Below are 14,087 nucleotides of genomic sequence, written 5' to 3'. Positions count from 1 at the left end.
TAATGACAAGCTGGAATGTGTGCAGAGGAGGGTGGCCAGGATTATCAAGGGTCTGGAAACCAAGCCTTATGAGGAACAAGGAGCTGAGAGTGAAAGGAGACTGGAGTTGATGGGAGTTGGAGTCCCAACAATCTCTGGAGGACCACAGAGTCCCAAATCCCTGCTCTGTTCTATTTCCTCTCTGGACTGTGAAGATGTTGAAGGAGGTTTATAATCCATGTAATTCACTTATGTCCCATGTATTTGAGGTTTCTTTCTCAACAGAAAAACTTTATTTGAATATGCTTCTTTGCAGAGGCCATTTGCTGCTTCCTTCTACTGTTCCTCCCACTGCTGCAAGTATTTCTGTTACAGATATTAGCTTCTAATCCAGCACTTGCATTGCTCATGTAGAAAGCGAAAAGCATCCTTTCCATCTTAAACAAGTGGGGCGGGGGACGCGACGACAACAACACTGCCTCCACATCTTCTATACTTCCCTCCTTTCTCATAAAGGGCCTGTGTACCCCTCTCCACATTGACACATCACTGAAAGCTCTTATCTGCCTCTATTTTTACTTCACATCATGGGCATAGCCCGGGGGGGGGGGGCAGGGAGGGGCAGCTGCCCCCCAATAAAAAAATACATAGCAAAGCAAGGTTCTGCCCCCCGCAACAAGAATCCTGGTTACTCCCATGCTTCACAGTAGCTTGTTCTGCACTGGGATCTGGAGTAGATGTGTAAGAAAAATAGAGCACAATAGCTGCTTGAATTTATTTGCAAATTTATACTCTGCTTTTTGGCCCTCTAGAGGCTTATGTTTTAACAAAGTTAAGAATATTTAGTAGAGTGTTTTAATTTCACAGTATTTAGATAATGGATGTAGTTAAATAATAGTTGCTATCATACACATTCAGCGGCATTCGCCATAAGCAATTTTGGATTGAAAGGAAAGCTGGTACGTTTTTATTAAAAAAAATTCTGAAATGCCTTCTCAGAATTTCCACCAAAGATAGAGACTGAGCCAGTGTTTTGCCAGGGCAAGCAAACATGGGCTGCCCCTGGTACACAGAGACAAGTGGAGCATATAAACTTTTGCATATTGGGCCTTTAGGAATTGCATGTTTTAGTACATGGAGAAGATAAAATGCAGTGCTTGGTTCAAACTCATTCTCATAACAAAGGAAGACACTGTCCCCTGCATGCTCTAAGTCACTTTGCTATTAGGTTCTCTTTGTTTGTGGGGGGACGACTGTCAGAAACAATGCACCTATTCTTAAAGGAACTCTATGGGTACCATAGACTTTGAAGAATTATTAGTAAAGACGAAGTAGTGGTCATCATGAGGCTGGACTTTACTTGCTAGGACAACATGTAAGTCATAGACATAAAATGACTATGTCCACAAAATGCTTGGGTTCTGATGGAATTAATTTTTCTGGAACCAATGATCACCAGAACATTAGCTCTGCTGTATCAGGTCATTGGTCCATCAGGTCCAGCATATGCTTCTCACAGAAGCCAACCAGATGCCTATGGGAAGCCTGCAAGTAGGACATGAATGCAACAGCACTCTCCCCACTTGTGATTCCCAGCAACTACCATTCAGAAGCAAACTGACTTTGGCAATGGAGGTAGAACATAGCTATTGTGGCTTGTAGCCTCCATGAATTTGTCCAAAGTAGCTTGTGGTTAGTCTGGAAGGTTCAGGTAACATACTAAGCAGGTGGAAGCTGGAGAAGCTGGACTCATCATAGGGAACATTGTGACAGAAGGTGCAAATGTAGGCAAGGGGGGAATGGATAAGAAAGGGCATGGGAGCAAGAGTGGAACTAAACAGGGTGGCCAGCTGTTCTGGCAATTACTGCTCCTGTCCTTTTTAACAGCAGTGGGGTGTGGATAAATTTAACAGGTGGAACTTTTCTTAGCAGGAATGCAAAAGTGTTGTGAAAAACTCTGCTTAATTGATTTGTGTGCGTGCCAGGCTGCTATATAAACACAAAAAAGGGACATGGGTGGTGCTGTGGTCTAAACCTCTGAGCCTCTTGGACTTGCTGAGCAGCAGGTCGGTGGTTCAAATCCCTGCAATGGAGTGAGCTCCCATTGCTCTGTCCCAGCTCCTGCCAACCTAGCAGTTCGAAAGCATGCCAGTGCAAGATAAATAGGTACCGCTGTGGCGGGAAGGTAAACGGTGTTTCCGTGCACTCTGGTTTCCGTCACAGTGTTCCGTTGTGCCAGAAGTAGTTTAGTCCTGCTGGCCACATGACCCGGAAAGCTGTCTGTGGACAAACGCTGGCTCCCTCGGCCTGAAAGCGAAATGAGCACCACAACCCCATAGTCACTATTGACTGGACTTAACTGTCCAGGGGTCCTTTACCTTTACCTTTACCTTTTTATATAAACACAAGAGCTGTTATTGTTGTTGGCATGTCTGTCTTGAGAGACAATGGAGTGCACCTCCAGGGGTTAAGTCAATCCACTGCGTTAGCAGCACCAAAATGATCTCATTGGGACACAAACTTGGGCAGTGTATATGGCGGTCCTGGGCTGCCCAGATGATAAGATCCTCCTCTTGGGCTCACTGATGTGGTCCAAAGGAAAACAGAGCAATACATTTGGCACCAGCTTGGCGTTGCTTGAAGGAGGCATACAAAGCACCACCCAACCATCTTAGGGACTCCACTCTGGATTTCTGTAGAGTTTAACTATAGGATGAATGAGACTTCCAGGGACAGTTGGGATAAATGGCAACCATGCCGCAAATTAATGGGTGCAGAAGCAGCATGAAGGATTTGAAAAGGGCAGCTGCAGTTGCCAAATGACCAGAAAAGTACGGGCAAGCCTGCTGCTGTGCTTTTAGCAGCAGCTTGATATGCAGCAATCAGCAGGTGATGTTTTCACAGCTTGGAGATAAATGTTATCACCAGCTAATATCTTCCTCACAAGCAGATGTTAAAAGGCAAAGTGGCTGAGGCTGGTTGGCAGCCCTATAATCAGAGACAGAAAAGGTGGATAACCTTGAAGGTGTAAAGACTAGAGGTCTGCAGCTAAAGCAGAAACTGATAGAACAATAGTTCCCAACAATAGTTTTCAGATAGGATGGCTACTTATGCATCACCAACAAAGAGAAAGTGCTTCACACAAAAAAGAGGGCATGGATATGCCAACATAATCTGCATGTGCTAATTTATACATATACAGTAGGTGCAAATTTAGAAATGATTAAACAGAAATGCAGTGTGTCTCATAATAATGGGAAGACCAGGAGAGCTGTGTGTCTGCTCAGTCTGCTGCCCAGGTGCTAATGGTTGATGGGCAGCTTCAAGGTCCCTGCCACTCTCCCTTCTTATGGTTTCACTTCTCTTAAGCCAGACTCGGACCAGACAGCCCTTCAAACAGAGGACTGCTTCAAATAGAGGACTTGCCTCTCTAAAGCAGCCACATGGTCACCCTAACTCTGCAGAGCACTAGGGTTCTTCAGAAATGTATCCAGCACCCCCCTTTAATAAGATCTGCAATTGTTCCCAAGCTTCCTTAGAATGAAATCGGCTCACCCACCAGTGCTGATCCTTCCTTGCAGCATGCAGTCGTAGGAGAGTGTTGGACGTGTTCCAGGTCACATTCTTGGGTCACTGTGGGACCGCAAGGTCCAAAGGGCCTGTGTATGCTCTGGAACATGCCCCAGTGCATCTTTCCTGGAGGAGATTTATCGGCTCCTTGGGAGAAAGCAAATACCTGCAGCAAGCATTCCACAAACACTGAAAAATTAAAAACCTTTCTAATCGGAAAGCCAATATAGCCTCTTGCTTTCTGAACAAATATTAAATAAATATTTTGCGCTTGCAAGGAACAATAGCTCTTTTCAGTGTTTGTACAGGAAAATGGAGGGGTGTTTGTATTCTGTTTTGCGGCTTGTTCCTTCTGACTTGTGTGTGTTTTCGGGGAGGGCGGAGGAAACTTTATCTCAAACAATGCTTTGTGAGTTTGATGCCACCCTAAGCATGTTGCAGCTAGCATGTAATTAACACACATTATGTAATCAAGCTACTTTTCATATCTTTTCACTTGTTTATTTGCATCGGTGACACATCTATAAACACCTGTATATTATTTCCTTCCAAGTTATGAAAGGCAGGTATTGTTTAATCTTCTCTGGGATTTCCCTGTTGAAATGAGAGCCATTACAAGAGTCCTTTGTAATGCCAAATCTCTTTTCCTGGCTGCTGCCACTTCCAGAGTCATTTATAGTATTGGATAGCAGCCATCTCTTAGGTTCCTGATTTTCAAGATAAACCTCTTCCATGTCAACTCACCTTATAAGGAGCCCTACATGCTTTCATACTGCAAAGAATTATGGGGCATATCTAGGACCCAGAGTTTGTTACCTGTGGACACAAATCAGGCCAGTTGGGTCCTACCAACACTGACCTTTGTGAAATGAGAGTACAGCTTGGGAAGGATGGTGGCCCAGTGGCAGGGCATCTGATTTGCATGCAGAAGGTCCCTGGTTGAATCTCCAGTTAAAAGGACCAGGTAGCAGGTGATGGGAAAGATGAATTGCTTGGGACCTTGCAGAGCTGCTGCCAGTAAAGAGAGTCTCTAAACCTATGGCTCATGCCTCTAAAGCAGTGGTTCTCAACCTGTGGGTCCCCAGATGTCGTTGGACTACAACTCCCATCATCCCTGAGCTCTGGCCTTGCTAGCTAGGGGTGATGGGAGTTGTAGTCCAACAACATCTGGGGACCCACAGGTTGAGAAAGACTGCCCTAAAGGATACTTCAGGCTCACCTGACATCACACGGGTGCCTCAAAATCAATGGACTATCAAAGAAGTTGGATTGGCTATCAAGGCTTAAGGAAATTCTACATAAGGTGCCTTGTGTAACTGGGTTCCAGGGCCAACCACAGGCCAGGAAGTTCTTGCAAGAGCTGGAGGAATATGTATTGTCAGAACAGCCTAGCAAAGTTTTGGGACTGAATTCAAGATAAATCCATGGAGGATCAGGGTAGTGGACTCAGGATTATGGGATTTGAGTGGAATCTTGGAAGACCTTAGTGGAAGTTCATACTCAAGGATTAATTTGTATGCTGTTCAAATCCTTGTGGTTCAGGAAATTCTTTTTCAAATTGGGTGCCATGGCATTTGTGGCTCTTTCGACCTTTAGTCAAAGGCTGTAAATTGCTTGGGTTTTAGCTTTGGCCAAATTAGTGACCTGACTGAGGATTCTGAAAAAGAGAGAGAGGGGCAGCTAATGTATCTTTTTTTTGGGGGGGGGATTTATGATATCTCTTTGATGGAAGAGTATTTTCTGGGTTCAGTTTTCTGCAGCTTAGCTAGACAACTCTGAAAACAATATCATTTTACCTTTTCAGAATCTTGAACTAAAATTTGTATACTAGAGCATCATTTTTCTGGCAGTGTCCCTGCTCATCCTCAAAGGTGGATGCAGACGTAACCCATGGAGGTTGTTCATCAGCTGCTGTCTGATGCAAAACACCAGGATTACATCAGCTCCCCACTCCTGATGCCCAAAGCCTACAGATTTAGCACCAGCATTGCCTATGTAGAATGCCATATTTGGATGCGAATTTAGCAGAGTGGGGAAACTTTTCTCAGCTCATGGACCTCATTCCCTTCTGAGCAAGGACCACATGCCAGAACTGGTGTAGTAGGTTAGTTTCTACACCTCCCTCTATACGAGTGTTCCCCAAACTTGGATCTCCACTGGTGCTCCTAGCTAGGGATGAATGGAGTTGTAGTTCAAAAACAGCTGGAGACCCAAGTTTAGGACACACTGTTCTATATCATCCATCCAGGCAAGCAAAAGGTGGTATCAGAATTCAAGGGCATGCCCCAGCCAGGGTGTGAATTCTGGGTGTGAAACAGGGCCTGAAAGGTGTGTGGTCTGGGCATTGTCCCTGTTAGAGAGGTCTGGTGGGCTGTCTTGATGTTCCCCACCTCTGGCATAATACAGTGGTACCTCTGGTTACGTACTTAATTCGTTCCGGAGGTCCGTTCTTAACCTGAAACTGTTCTTAACCTGAAGCACCACTTTAGCTAATGGGGCCTCCTGCTGCCACCACACAATTTCTGTTCTCATCCTGAAGCAAAGTTCTTAACCCGAGGTACTATTTCTGGGTTAGCGGAGTCTGTAACCTGAAGCGTATGTAACCCGAGGTACCACTGTATAATATACACAATGTGTAACCGACACATAACATCCCAAAATGTGTTCTATAGAACTCCTTCAGGAGGCAGTGATAGCCATAACCCAGATGGCTTTAAAATGGGCTTATAGCCGAATAAAGTATTATGTATCTATCTAAAAGGGATTAGAAAAATTTGTGGGGGAAAGGGCTAGCATGGCAACCAGTTGGAGGCAGTGATACTTTTGAATACCTGTTGCTGGAAACGACTGGAGGAGGTGCTCCGGTGCTCTAATCTTGCTGGTTTCCCTCAAGCATCTGATTGGCCAGTATGAGAACAGGATGCTGGACTCGATGGGCCCTTGGCCTGATCCAGTAGGCTGTGCTTATGTTTTTTGTGTGTTCAAAATTGCACACAGGCAATTGTAACGTAAGGGATGTCCTCATGTATTGCTCACAACAGAGGCAGATGCCCCTGGCCGCGTTTTCTAAATGGAGAGGTCAGGCTTGGAGTGGAGTAGAGGTCTTGGGGACAACTTCTAGGTCTATTTCCAGCACCAGATTGCACTCAAAAGTTCAATGTGGTCTCTACTCGAGCGAGGTCTTTGATTCCGCACTGCCGGAAAACAGTAAGTACAGAGCCCTTCTAAAGTGCCCTCCTGACAACACTCTAACTGGAGTAGCTGTCAGTGATGTCAAGGTTCAGTGACAGCCGCCCAAGTTGGCAGCATGTGTCAGCCGCGTTCTGGTTGGTGCCATGGCTGGGTACTCTTCCAGGACTCGGCTGCTCTCCTTTTAATTCCCCCCTTCCAGCCTGAATTATTTAACAAGTGTAATGCAAAAAAGATGTTACTGGCGAATGTGAGGAAGGGGAGCTACGTGGGTGAAGCCAGGTCCCGGACTGAGAAGAGGCTATTCGTTTGCAGACCTAATTTTCATCTAAAACTACACCATGAAATGCCTCTTGAAGTTAATGTGGTGCACTGGGGAGAGTCGAGAGAGCTTAATTAAAGGGAAAGGGAGTCAATTTTGAAGTTGCCACAGCTGGAAATTTTGATGATTTCTTTAGCTGTTTTCTCCAAGTTTATGAAATGGATATGGCAGTGTGTGTAGGAGTGGGTGGGCGATGTTGCTTTTTGAATGAAACTTACTGATAGAACAGGCTTACATGGGCATGCTATAATGTGATGGATGTATTTTTAAGTGTAAGATGATTTAGGAAGAAGTAGATGTGCAGGTGGGACGCAGGTGGCGCTGTGGGTTAAAGCCTCAGCGCCTAGGACTTGCCGATCGAAAGATCGGCGGTTCGAATCCCTGCGGCGGGGTGCGCTCCCGCTGCTCGGTCCCAGCGCCTGCCAACCTAGCAGTTCGAAAGCACCTCCGGGTGCAAGTAGATAAATAGGGACCGCTTACCAGCGGGAAGGTAAACGGCGTTTCCGTGTGCGGCTCTGGCTCGCCAGAGCAGCGATGTCATGCTGGCCACGTGACCCGGAAGTGTCTCCGGACAGCGCTGGCCCCTGGCCTCTTAAGTGAGATGGGCGCACAACCCCAGAGTCTGTCAAGACTGGCCCGTACGGGCAGGGGTACCTTTACCTTTACCTTTAGATGTGCAGGTTGGTGGGAGTGTAGGAACGTGAGGGCATTTGGGGGGCAGCTTCAGACATAAGCATCACCTGATTCCCTTACATTTGATGGCTGCAGCCATAATGGTAAGCTACTGTATGTGTGAACTTGCTGTGTTAGAAAGCATTGTGCTTGAGATGACTGTGGCATTCTGCCTGTGGTATGAGATTTGTGAATATACTATCTTGCAGTTATCCAGTGGATAACATATGAACCAAGCAACATGTGTGTGATGTGTAGGGAGCAGGAAAGGGTCGGAGGATGATTCCAGTAAGGAATGTGGGAAGTGCATTTTGCTGCGAGTGGCTATGCTTGAAGGATTGGACAGTTTGGGTCTGTAACTAAATGTTGTAGTGTGGAGGGCTGCTTTTCAGGGTTCCAGACGTTGGCATCCCTTTTCAGGGTGCTCCCTTCTGTTCCTGTTCCCCTGCAATGGTGGTCAACTGCCATGGACTGGTTGGACGCAGAGGGTGGGGTTCACCAACTAGGGGAACAACCAAGGGAAGAAAGCTCAGATCTTGGGGCATGGTGGTGGGACAGCGATGCGTGGTCAAAGGGAGAAGAGCAAGGAGACTGGGAAGAGGAGGTGTCAGAAGCTGAAGAGGTAACAGGGCATAGTGAGCTGAGAGGGTCAGTGCCAGAGAGAAGTACAGAGGCAGAAGCTGGAGCCGGCGAGTGGGAGGAGGGAGGCCAAGAGGCAGAGGTGAGTCAGGCTGGTGAAGTCATGAGTATCTCCCCCTCCTGCTGTTACAGGCTCCCTCACTTTCTCCCAGAATCAGAAGAGAGCTGAAATGGGCAGGGCAGTGGCAGACTGCAAGCAGGTACAGTCTCTGATTGCTTGGGGGGGGGGGAAGCCCTGGAAAGGAGAAGACTTAGATGGCTGTGGGAGGTGGGGAATTTCAGTCTCAGCAACTGATTAATGGGACAAGACCTACTGTGGATGAGCCGTTGTGCTCAGGAGGCCTGACACTCAGCCAAGTCTGTGAAGGTTGTGTTTTTGCTAGTAAAGAGTTAACTCCAACTTTGAACGATGTGATTTAGTGCTGGCTCACTCTTTGACATCAGCGTTCTGTGTCCACTGAGCATACCTAGTTCTCATTGGGCTGTTTTTGGAGTCCTTCCTTCACCCCTGTTTTTTTTTAGTACTTTAGCAAATATTGGGGTCCCCTAAGCCTGTCAATGCTTGTCTCTTGTGCATGGATGGTGCTGGTTTGGCTATGTTAGAATCCATACTTCAAATAATTAGTTCACAATTAGTGTCTGTCCAAGGGCTGCTGGCATTGGTCAATAGCCAGCAGCTGGGCAATCTGGCCTGCCATTCGCTGGATCACTTACATGGTCTGATGCCTGGCTGCAGCACTGCCCACTGAGAAAGGTGAGCAGACTTCACAATTAGTATATAGGACATGATAGGGATGCGGGTGGCACTGTGGTCTAAACCATTGAGCCTCTTGGGCTTGCCAATCGGAAGGTCGGTGGCTCAAATCCCCACAACGGGGTGAGCTCCCGTTGCTCTGTCCCAGCTCCTGCCAACCTAGCAGTTCGAAAGCATGCCAGTGCAAGTAGATAAATAGGTACCGCTGTGGCGGGAAGATAAATGGTGTTTCCGTGTGCTCTGGTCTGGCTTCCTTCACAGTGTCCCGTTGTGCCAGAAGCAGTTTAGTCATGCTGGCTATATGACCCGGAAAGCTGTCTGTGGACAACTGCCGGCCCCCTTGGCCTGAAAGCCAGATGAGCACCACAACCCCATAGTCGCCTTTGACTGGACTTAACCATCCAGGTGTCCTTTCCCTTTCCCTTTCCCTTTATAGGACATGATGCCCTGTTTTCATTTTTTGTTTTGACCCACCATCCAAACCCACTTTCTGCATAATATCAAGTTTTATGCTAAAATTAAATTCTGCACAGATGTTGAGATAAATACTAACATTTGTTGTCTTTATTTTGGATAAATCTGTTCAGTTTACATTAATTACCCTGACTCTGATGTGAGAATTCAGGTAAAACCTAGAGGTACAGAGTTGTATGGTGAGAGAATTAAAGGTGTGGGGATGGAGGGGAAACAGTTAGGGTTATCTGAGGACAAGAGCATGACTGACAGTTCTGTCTTATACATTTCTATGCAAAAGTAAGTCATACTGAGTCCAATGGGCATTACTCCCAGATAAGCATGTATAAGCAGGGATAGGTGACTTATACTACCTATCCCTGGATGCTGTTGGATTCCAACTCCCATCAGCCCCAGACAGCATGGCCTATGTTGAGGGATGATGGGAGTTGTAGTCCAACAACATCTGGAAGACCACAAGTTTCCTATCTCTGGTGCATAGGATTGAAGCCTGAGATTATAGGGGAGGGAAATGTAGGCATCTAGGGTTCATGTGCTCCTTTCCTTGAAGAATGGAGCTTCCAGCACAGGCATAGGCAAACTCGGCCCTCCAGATGTTTTGGGACTACAATTCTCATCATCCCTGACCACTGGTCCTGTTAGCTAGGGATGATGGGAGTTGTAGTCCCCAAACATCTGGAGGGTCGAATTTGCCTCTCCCTGTGCAAGCAGTTAATAAATTGCAACCGGAAAGTTCTTCACTCTTACTGGGTATGTAATGAGATGATTTTCCTTCCCATAGGTGAGAATGGGATCCTTGTGTGTGTTTTCACATCTTTCACAATGGCCAGTGATAGTGCCTGTTGCCTGCTAGTTTCCAAATGCATGCCCAGGCCCATGATGGCTAGAAACTTGTATTTTGAAAGTGCATACACGGCACTGCAAATCAAGGCCCATGCACTATCCAGTTAAGTTCTACTCAGAGCAGACACATTGAAATTAAATAGCATTAAGTTACTCGTGGCCATTAATTTCAGTAGGTCTAGTCCGAGTTCCTTATGTTTTAGATGGCAAATAGTCCCTTTTTATATATGCATAGAAACAAATACCTCTTGACATACAATGGGGCAGTTGTGTTTGCTGTGGGGACACTGGTAAAGTCAGCATATAAAGTGCAAAGCAAACAGGTGGCATGTGAATGATAGACGTGGGTCTTTAGACATCTTTATGCACGTATCAGGAAGCAGCAGTCCAATAAAGTTTCCCAGGTGTGGGAAGATGGGTGCTTCAGGAAATACACAAGAGTGCTTCTTTCCTCTCTCCTTAGTGCTTTCCAGGGAGAGTGGCCTGCAACTGGACACAGCGTGGCCAGTTAGACCCCTGAAAGCCTGTAAATAAGGTTAGTAGTACAAAAATAGCACCCTGTTGTGTACAAAACATCCTTGTGTTTCTAATGCACAGCCTCAGGGTATTTGAGTTTTAAGAATCGTTTGACATTACTGTTGTAGTAAGTAAATAAGCAAGAAGCGCAAACTCCTCTTCTGCCATAGGGTGCTTAGAGCAGCTTCACAGCCCAAGATGTACAAAATGAGAAAAATATGTACCAGGCGCCAAAGTACACACTGAAAACACTGCTACAAATAAACTAAAAGGCAGCAATCTAAAAAATTGTACCAAAAGTAGGCCCTCTAAATCTTTGAACATTAAAAGCCTGCCAGAAGAGGAAAGTTTACAGTTTAGAGGCAAAAGGACCAGCGATGGAGCCTGGTGAGGCCTCCAAACCTGATTTTTAGATGGGGGCAGGGGGAGAGATGATCCCAAAGGTAGACAGGACCCTAGGCCATTTAGTGCAGTGATTCCCAAACTTTTTTCGTACCACCCCCCCTTGGTTCCATAAACTCATCTCTAGTGACCCCCCACCCCTATGAAGAGCATTATTCAGAACAGTGGTTTGCACAACCCACTAAGGAAGAAGATAACACAATAAAATTCAAAACAATAATTGCACATTTATTCAAAATCCATTTCAAACTATTGAGTTTCATCAGTTCAACAAAATTAATGAACTTGATCCAGTGATACCAGCTGATAGACATTTATACCTCAAGCGCCCCCTTGCTACCCACTAATAATAATAATAATAGTAATAACAATAATAATTAATAATAATTTATTATTTATACCCTGCCCATCTGGGTAAACTTCCCTAAACAGGGCTGCCTTCAGATAAAAATCAGATACTGGTAGTTGTTTCCTTGATATCTGATGTCTTCTAAAAGTCAAATAGTTGTTTATTTCCTTGACATCTGATGGGAGGGCTTTCCACAGGGCGGGTGCCACTACTGAGAAGGCCCTCTGCCTGGTTCCTTGTAACCTCACAGTGACTAAACTGCCAGAAGGCCCTTGGTGCTAGACCTCAGTGTCCGGGCTGAATGATGGGGGTGGAGATGCTCCTTCAGGTATACTGGGCTGAAGACTCTTAGCACCCCCCTTAGTTAATCCCACTGCCCTCCCAGGGGGCAGTATTGACCACTTTGGGAAGCACTGACTTAGTGTTTTAAAGGTCCAAACCAATTCTTTAAATCCAGACAAATCGGCAGCCTGTGGAGTTAATACTGAATTTATTTATTAAATTTGTATACCACCCTTCATCCATAGATCACAACATAAAATTCCAATATAAAAAACACAAAATACATAATAAAAATAAGAGCAAGAACAAACCAATACCCTCCCCCCAATAATAATAATAAGGGCATTGGAGGCCAATCAGCGAAAGGTCTGGTTGAAGAAGAACATTTTTGCCTGGCGCCTAAAGGTGTATGGTGAAGGCACCAGGCAAGCCTCCCTGGGGAAAGCATTCCACAAGTGGGGTGCCACTGCAGAAAAGACCCATTCTCGTGTTGCCACTCTCCAAACGTCTCATAGAGGAGGCACACGGCAAAGGGCCTCAGATGATGAATTCAGAGTCCAGTACGGTTGTGGAGAGGCGGTCCTTGAGGTATTGCAGTCCTGGGCCATTTAAGGTTTTAAAAGTCAAAACGAGCACTTTGAATTGGACCCAGAAACTAATTGGCAGTCAGTGTACTTGGGCTAGCATCAGTGCAATATGCTCAAATGATTTTGGCCACCAAAATCTGTGCCAGCTGAAGTTTCTGAACCATCTTCAGAGGCAGCCCTAATATATAACATGTTGCAGTGATCTAGCCTAGAGGTTACCAGAGCACACACAACAGAAGTTGGACTGTCCCTGTGCAGATAGGGGTGCAGCTGGGCCAGCAGCTGAAGCTGATGGAAGACTGTATTATGTACTCCATTCAATAGGCACCAGACAAAATAGTGTTTTGATCTGTTGAAATTTCTGAACTGTTTTTAAAGGTAGCCCATGCAGAGGGTGTTTCAGTGGCTTCATCTTAGGAACTGAAGAAGGCTTAGTAGACAGCATGCGCTTTTGCCCTCATGCAAACCCCTCAAGAAATGTAAATGGATGTCGTTTGTGTGTGTGCATTTTCAGATGCTCTGTTTTACACACACGCACATGCAAATATGACCTACTTACCCACTGCAGTGACCTGGGATCCGCTGTCCATAATATGCTGTGAAGGAAGCCGTACCTAATGTTACCTCTGGCACCCATCTCATTTTGCCTGTGTCCCCCAGTCGCCCTCTGCCACCAGCCCCACTCCCTTCCCATCCCTCCTCTGACCTGGGAACACCTGGCTCTTCTCCCTTCCAACTACAGTACCTACCTGCCATTGGAGTTTATGCCGTGTTTAGGATTTGCAGTCATGTTGTTCCCCCGATGCTGCTATCAGCCAATTTCACAGCACTCTGGGCTGCTGAGACCTCCAGCTCTTCTTCCTCCAGCTCTTCTTTGCATGCAGATTATGCATACCCATTGCCAAAGGGAAGGAGGACAAGAGGAGAGTGGGCAGGATTTGTGCCTGTGGATGATGCTTCTTCTCTGGCCATGTAGATCCTGAACTACTGTTGCCGCACTGGGAGGGGCAGGAAATGATGGGCAGGGGGAAGAACTGGCCTGTTGTCTATTACGTTCAGCACCATATCAAGTGGAAAATGCAAAGAGTTGTCAGAATTTTATCTCTGGGTATATAAACTATGGAAAAGTACAGCCTTTTCCAAACAATTTGAAGGCAGCCATAATTCAACATGGGACAAAATAGCCTCTGTGGGCATTTGTGCATTTTTTTGTCTGTGGTTTCCCCCTATATTTTCTGGTATGTATCTGGACATAAAGGCCTAGTTGGCTATGGCTGACTGGCTTGCACCTGTGTTGTACTGAATCTTGTCACAGTGATGATGCCATTTAGATGTGGGGAGCCTATCTTGCCAGATGGGTCCCAACCCCTGTGGGTCAATGTTTATAGGTGGGCGGGACAACCCATTATCAAGCGCTTGATGTCATTGTGTCAACAGATGATGGATAGGTCAAAGTCCTCTGTGTGCCACTTCCCAAGCACCCAACAGCCAGCTTGTTGTCGGGGGCTC

General features: G+C 46.1%; 1 protein-coding gene across 4 annotated transcripts in view; it reads left to right on the top strand.

The window, feature by feature from the left end:
- Positions 1 to 14,087, top strand: part of ELFN2 (extracellular leucine rich repeat and fibronectin type III domain containing 2) — a 145,804-nt gene that overhangs the window by 29,214 nt on the left and 102,503 nt on the right. Inside the window, exon 1 of one of the 4 annotated variants that reach the window (XM_079992419.1) lies at positions 10,950 to 10,977. The exons of the other annotated variants lie outside the window; for them this stretch is intronic. The gene's annotated coding sequence lies outside the window, so the exon portion shown is untranslated. Of the gene's footprint in view, positions 1 to 10,949; positions 10,978 to 14,087 lie in introns of those variants that run through there. 4 annotated transcript variants of the gene reach the window in all.

Source organism: Podarcis cretensis, assembly GCF_951804945.1.
Source record: "Podarcis cretensis genome assembly, chromosome: 10".
Taxonomy (NCBI): domain Eukaryota; kingdom Metazoa; phylum Chordata; class Lepidosauria; order Squamata; family Lacertidae; genus Podarcis; species Podarcis cretensis.
Note: the sequence above shows the minus strand (reverse complement) of the source record. Positions and strands in the feature narration are given on the sequence as shown.